Genomic DNA, 7,874 nt, shown 5'->3' with positions numbered 1-7,874 from the left:
TCAAAATTTACCTGTGTTGGGTAGCAGTGGCATGGGAGAGAGTTGAGGGTGGAGACTCGAGTTTACTGTGAGGAAGAAGGCAATAGTAAACACTTCTGTATTTTTACCAAGAAAACTTTAGGGACACACTACCAGAACGATTGCAGGTGGAGGCGGGACATTCTGGGAGAGATGTATCTGTGGAGTCGATATGGGTCGGAAAGGACTCGACAGTAGAAGACAAGACAAGAAGAGTGCTAAGTGCTAAGGTGGCTGAGGGGTTGGCCTTACCCAGAGGGATGGTGGGATGGGGGGCTCAATCTGGGAAGGCCTCTTGGAGGAGGTGGTTTTGAGGTGGGCCTTGAAGAAGGAAAGGGCTTGGTTTGGTGAAGATGCACCAGGCAGGGGGAAAGGAGACAGCAAAGGGTCTGAATCTGGACACTTGAGAGTGAGGAATTGTTAGGAGATTTGCTTGGAAGGGAGCAAAGAGAATGAGCTGGGTTGAAGCAGGATAAGAGAGGAGATAGAAGGAGCCATCTGATTGTATTTCATCTATTGCAGTGCTTAGCACAATGCTTGGCTCAACAAATACCACATGATGATGATGATGAAGCCGATGACCAGGAGTTTTTGTAGTTATGTCTCTTATGTTCTGTATTCAGAGATTCTTTCTATAGACATGCATCAGCTGAGAGTTCTAGTCTGCTCTCCCGCTGCTGACTGTTTAATAATAGAGGTAACAGACTCAATGTCATATATGCGGTACTTACTGTGTCCAGAGCATTGTACTAAGCACTTGGGAGAGCAGTGCTCTGCACAGAGTAAGTGCTCAGTGAATACAATTGATTGATTGGAGTTAGCAGTCATGCTGATCCCTGCCCTCGAGGAGTTTACAGTTTAGCAGGAGAGACAGACACAAAAATAAATTACAGCAAAAGGGAATCAACAGAATTTAAAGATATGTACATAAATGCTATGGTGGGGGAGAGGGGTGATGCGGAAATGCTGGAATGTCAGCAGCAACATTCATTCATTCAGTCATATTTATTGAGCTCTTACTGGGTGCAGAACACTGTACTAGGCACTTGGGAGAGTGCGATACAACAATAAATTGACACATTCCCTGAGCATAACGAGCTTACAGTCTAGAGGGGGAGAAACAGACATTAATATAAAAAATTACCCAAATAGATGAGAGATTAATCAATCAGTGGTACTTATTGAATGCTTACTATGTGCCAAGCACTGTAATAAGCACTTTGGAGAGTACAATATAGCAGAGTTGGTAGAAACGTTCCCTGCCCACAAGGAGCTTACAGTCTAGAGAAATTAGTGAAGGCCTTCTAGTGGAGATGTGATTTTCAAAGGGCTTTGAAAATGAGATCAGTAGTCTGCAAGCTCTCAGTAAAAACTCAATAGTAACAGTTTACTAGTAGGTTATTTGTTTAATTCTAATTCCTTCCCACCGCCACACTGCTAAGGTCTTGGGAAGACAGACCCCTATCTTGTTTTCTGCTTTGATGATCCCTACAGCTTCCTTCAGTGCTCTGCACACAGTGGGAGTATAAAGGAGCAGACACAAAGGAACTTAAAATACAATGCTGAGGGTCTAAGTCTGTGTGGCCCTGTGCAAGTTTCTTCACCTCTCTGGGCCTTTATCATCATCATTAACAGTCATAGTAATTATTGAGCTTTCCGTGGGGAGTCATTTTCCCATCTGCATAAAGGGGATAATATCCCTGCCTCTCTCTCTCTCCCTCCCGCCTAGAGTTAAGGTGTGGACCGAGTGAAATTGCTGAAGTGAAAAAGCTTTAAAAAACCAAAGTGTAAATTGAAATGTTAGAAATTATGGTTTAGCCTTCCAGTCTCCCTCCCTGAAACTAGAAGAAATGTTAGTCTCTAAAACGGACTGTCTCTCTCTTCCTACTGTGAGGCAGCCTGGCCTAGGGGAAAGAGGACGAGCCCAGGAGTCAGAGGACCTGGGTTCTAATCCCAGCTCTACCACTTGTCTGCTGTGTGACTTTGGGCAAGTCACTTCACTTCTCTGTGCCTCAGTTACTTCATCTTTAAAATGGGGATTAAGACTGTGAGCCCCACGTGGGACAACCTGATCACCTTGTATCCCCCCCCCCCCAGTGCTTAGAACAGTGCTTTGCACATAGTAAGCGCTTAACAAATGCCATCATCATCATCACCAACCCTGCTCTGTGACCTTGGACAGGTCGCTTAACTTCTCTGTGCCTCAGTGCAGTTTCTCATGTGCGAAATGCGGATTGAAATATCTGTTCTCCCTCACCCTAAGACTATAAGCTTGTGTCTCATCTGATTGTATTATCCCCACTGTTTGGCAGTTAGTAAGTGCTTACCAAATAGCATCATTATTACTATTATTATTACCTCCTCGCCAGCTGCTTTAAAGGTTACATGGCTGTTTGGAGCTCACATGTACCTGCTATGCCCTGGCTTTCCACTTGCTCCCATTCTTCACACTCTACTGCTGTTCCAAACAGCAGGGAACCTTTGCACAGGCCCGTGTGGATATACCTTTTACAAGGCATCGGGTTTCATTTGCAATTACTTGGAGATTTTATTGAACCATTGAACATTAGAGCTCCTCCAAGTGGGTGAAGAATGGCAGCTTTTTACTGGATCATTCTGTTTTCCTTTCCTCATTGCCTCTTCCCCTCGCCTTTGGCAAATGAGCTTTCCTTGGAGGCTGTATTTTTCTAGAAGTACCAGGGAGCAGGCTCAGCATTGGATGAATCAAGCTTTGCGTTGGCATAAATAGATAATAATGATGGTGGAATTTGTTAAGCGCTTACTCTGTGCCAAGCACTGTACTAAGCACTGGGGTAGATACAAGATAATCGGATCGGCCCCAGGAGTAGCCTAAAGAGAACTTACACCCAGCCCATCAGCAGGGTTTTTCTGAGCTTAACCCTATCCCCCTCCTCCCTGCCCAGAGGGAGTTTTATAGTTGATGAAGTAATTGGGGGCATTTGTTAAGCGCTTACTAGGTGCCAAGCCCTGTTCTAAGTGCTGGGGTAGATCCAGGTTAATCAGGGCAGATTCAGCCCCCTTCCTACACGGGACTCACAGTCTAAGGGGGAGGGAGAACAGGGATTGAATCCTCATTTTACAGACACAAATAAACAAACATAAAGGTAAAGGTAACACACACACGGCAGGCATCTTGTGATACACAGGAACTCAAATGACTCGAACAACTCCACATAATTTACAAAGAAATAGGAATGGACTAAAATGAGCATTAGCAGAGGTTAATGTGGATACATTGGCCAGGGAGAGGAATTTGACTTGAGGTGGAGGGGGAGTTCAGAGGAAAGCAGGTTTAGAAAGCAAGGTATTCCCTCTCAGATCAGGGCCCAACTGAGAAGCCGTGGCCTTCTGGCAGGGGGACGAAAACTGGAGCCAGCATCTCTGCTCCTTTTCTGGACCCCAGCAGTCGCTGAGGGGCGGGGAGTAATAATAATAATGTTGGTATTTGTTAAGCGCTTACTATGTGCAGAGCACTGTTCTAAGCGCTGGGGGAGATGCAGGGTAATCAGGTTGTCCCACTTGAGGCTCACAGTTAATCCCCATTTTACAGATGAGGTGACTGAGGCACAGAGAAGTGAAGTGACTTGCCCACAGTCACACAGCTGACAAGTGGCAGAGCCAAAATTCGAACCCATGACCTCTGACTCCTAAGCCCATGCTCTTTCCACTGAGCCATGCTGCTTCTCCAAGTAGTAGCCAGCTCCAGCTGTCCCCACAGTTTTGACCCCATAGCACCAACCCCATGAGGGAAAAGATGGGGCAGGGGGGAGGGAGAAATCAATCAGAGCATGCATCCTTAAAGAGATCAAGAGAGGTGCCCTTTCTCCTTAGCAGGTGTCTTCTCTCTACTGCTCAAGCTGGGCACGTCTGTGGCATTTTTCTCTCCTTTCCTGCTGTCGGCTATACACATTCTTCTTTTTAAAAAAAAATTGCATTTGTTAAGCACTTATTATGTGCCAGACACTGGTCTAAACGCAAGGGGAGATACAAGATAATCAGGTTGGACCCCATCCAAGTCCAACTCACAATCTTAATCCTCATTTTACAAATGAGGTAACTGAGGCACAGAGAAGTGAAGTTAAATGAAACAGCATGGTGTAGTGGATAGATCATGGATCTGGGAGTCAGAAGGTCATGGGTTCTGATCCTGGCTCTGCCACTTGGCCACTATGTGACCTTGAGCAAGTCACTTCACTTCTCTGTGCCTCAGGTACCTCATCTGTAAAATGGGGCTTGAGACTGTGAGCTCCACGTGGGACAGGGACTGTGTCCAACCCGATTTCCTTGTATCTACCCTAGCGCTTAATACAGTGCCTGGCACACATTTTAAGCATCTAATAAATACCACAATTATTATTATTACTTGCCCAAGTTCACACCGAAGACAAGTGGCGGAGCCAGGATGAGAACCAATGTCTGCTGATACCCAGTCCCATGCTCTTTCCTCTAGGCTTCTGACTAGACCACGCTGCTTCTGTTTCCGTCCCCTTGTCACTCTAGTCCCACTCTGGCTATCCTTGCCCAGAAATTCGGTGGAGGTCAGCCAGGGGCAGGCTGATCGTCTGCCAACTCCCCACCCGCTCTTCCCAAACACGGACCCTCCTGGGGCATTCTGTAAACCAGCGTCATAGCCCCAACAAACGCATTAATTGCTTTCAATTTATCTGCCTCAAATCATTCCATCTAATTACCATTCATCGAGGGTTTGTGTTTTTAATGGTTTGTGGGTATTGTTGGTAATCTTTTAATTTCTCATTAAAAACAATATCTTGTATGCACTGTGTGTGAAAAGCCCTAATCCGATCAATCAAGCAAGAGTACTACGGTTAAAAGGAAACCCAGGGTACAATATTGGAGTTTATATATTTCTGCCAGTCAATTTGTAATTAAAAGTTGCTACTTTAAAAAACACAGTTGTTGCTGTGAAAGCCATTATCAGACGGCATTTTCATATGAATACTGCTTTAATTAATTAGTAAAAGTAAATACATTATATATCAAAACCCCTTTCCCACTGAACCCATGCGTTCCAGAACAAAAGGCTTAATAAACCACATAAGAGATGGACAAATTAGCTGCTCCTCCTCCCGTCCCCCCATTCCTACTTCAACACTTTTTAAAGTTCTCTGAGGGCTTTTTGCTCCAGTTGTTTGGTTTCTTTCTCTGAGGGAAGGGAAAAGAGAATAACTAAACAAACAGAAAACATTAGGTAAATCAGTGTTGCTAGAAGTTTTTCTCCTGCCCCCTTCCCCGCCCTCCACCCCAGGTCACCCAACACATCTCCCCCAGAGTCGCTGGACATCTGAAAGCTGATGAAATTACCAGCATGTCTACGGCACATTCCTTATGGAATCACTGGCCTGAAAATCCAGGGGCTGGAGCTCCTTTCAGAATAGCTCAGGAAGGCTCCCCAATTCCTCGGTGGATGTTTTTCCGCAGTCTCTGCCGGTGGAGAGAAAAATTCTCTTTTCTCTTTCCTTGGGCCAGCCGCCGGGAAAGTAAGGAGGCTCGAGGCTGCACGCGGGGGCCTTTCGGGGAGCTGAAACGCTCCCTGGATTGGAAGGCAGGGATGGCTGCTTGCTGCTCAGGCAGCAAATGTTCAAGGGTGCAGAAATTGGAGGCCGGGGTCGCCTGCTCGGTGTGCTAGATGGAGACGTCCTACAGTGAAGACTGGTGGCTCTGGGGACTCTAGGGACTCTGGATCTGGTTATTTGTTCCGATATCTCGGGAATAAAGGGAATGTCCAAGGAGGAGATAATGGGAGGGAACGTACTAAGAAATAGGTTGGAATGAATAGCTGGAGAGTTTCAGGCAGAATGGGAAAGTGCAGAGGGCCAGAGATAATGTGGAAGAAAAAGGCACTAGGGAAGGAGAACTTTTGGGGCTCAGGAATTTGGAGCAGGGATTGGCCAAATCTCTTTTTAAAAAAAAATGGCATTTGTTAAGCGGTCACTGTGTGGCAGGCACTGTACTACGTGCTGGGGTTGATACAAGTTAATCAGGTTGGACACAGTCCATGTTCCACATCGGGCTCACCGTTTTAATCCCATTTTACAGATGAGGTAACAGACAGAGAAAAGTGAAGTGACTTGCCCAAGGTCACATAGCAAACAAGGGGCGGAGCCAGGTTTAGAATCCAGCTCCTTCTGACTCCCAGGGCCCCTTTCGATTGACAAATGATTCCTAATCAGGGTCCTGGGCCCTGAGAAATCTGAGGGGCTACCATATTTAATTTGACTGTGTCTACACGGGGGTGCCCGCTTCTTGGATGGGTGCTTGGGTACAGTCAGTCAATACCAAGATGGACCCATGCTGATTGGGGGCTCCCAAGTTGCCCATGAGGAGCAGCCCATAGGGAAGCACTTGTCTAAAGCAGAAGTTCCCAGGAGCCCCTTCTGCTTTTCCACTCTGGTTGAGATGACCTCGAGGATCCCCCGGGGCGCTCGTGGACACCTGTTGGGGCATGTTTCTCTAGTCAACTTCACTCCTACCTTTTCTTTCTCTCTTCCGTCCCCTTCCCTCCCCAAAGGGTGCCATGGCAAGAGAGGAAGATCCCAGAATCCCAGAGCTCAGGGGCTCCAATGGCACAGCCTCTCTCCTGTAGTTCTGCTGCAAAAACATTCCTTTTGTCTTCCACATGACTGCATTGATTTTTATCATCTCTATATTTGGATCCACCGCCCATCTGGAACATCCTCACTGTCCCATCCCTTCCCCCCATTCCCCATAAATAACAGAGCCCAGTGGCCTTTGGCAATTCTTCTAGGAATTTTTAGGGGTTTGCACCAGTCAGGGAAAAGGCTTTGAAGCTTCAGAGGCAGAGTTTTATGAAGCTCTAGCCAACTCCTGAAGTATCAAACGTGGGGCACCCTTTCATCTCTGAGCAGAGACCCTCCTCCAAACTGGAATGATGGTGTGTGGGGTGGGGGGTGAGGGGTCTGGAGTGGGGGGGGAGACAGCGGGCAGGGCAGTGTCCGGGAGATGAAGGCTGCCCGTGGAAGGCCGGCCTCCCTTGGTAGGGTCCACTCCCACATTCCCATCCTGCTGAGGGCTGAAGCGCTGTCTGTTGGCTCCCTCCCTTGTCTACATCAGATAGGAGGCAACCAGAGTGCAGATCGCTCTGGCGTCCAGCTGGGCTGCCAGTCAGAGTGGAGGAGGTGGGGTCCGGGGTGGGGGTCGGGGGGGCTTCTGCATCCTTCTTTGCTACCCAGTAGGGACCAGCAGCACGGGGAAGGTGGGGACAGAATGGTTAGGGTTAGGGAATGTACTTGGAACTTTTTTCCTTAGCCTTGTGCCAACAGGCTGCAGAGACTCTGCTAGATCCTGACCTCTTTAGAGTGGAAGCTCCTGGAGAGCAGGAAACACGTTTCTTGCATTCTTTGTACTTTCCCAAGCTCTCCCTACAGTGGTTTGCATTCGGTGGGTGCTCAATAAGGATGTTTACTCCTTCTCCTCCTCCTCCTCCAACTGATCCTGGAACAGAGATTGGTTTCCTGTTGGTTCATCAGTGTAAAACGATTCTGCACTCTCCTGGGGCCACTGGTCTCTCAAATGCAGTTCAGTGTCAGGAATGACTTTACTGCTGACCTGACCCCCTAGCTAACCTTTGCCCTCTCTAGTACTGGAGAGGGTCCTGGGGGAGAGTATTGTGAGAAGCAGTGTGACCTATTGGAAAGAGCACAGGCCTGAAAGCCCAGGCCTGGATTCTAATTCTGCTCCACCACTGGACTACTGTGTGACCTTGGGCAACTCACTTAACCTCTCTGGGCCTCAGTTTTCTCATCTATTAAATAAGGATTAAATACTTGTTTTCTGTCTCCCTTCAGCTGTGAGTC

This window comes from Ornithorhynchus anatinus, chromosome X1, assembly GCF_004115215.2.
Source record: "Ornithorhynchus anatinus isolate Pmale09 chromosome X1, mOrnAna1.pri.v4, whole genome shotgun sequence".
Taxonomy (NCBI): domain Eukaryota; kingdom Metazoa; phylum Chordata; class Mammalia; order Monotremata; family Ornithorhynchidae; genus Ornithorhynchus; species Ornithorhynchus anatinus.
Note: the sequence above shows the minus strand (reverse complement) of the source record.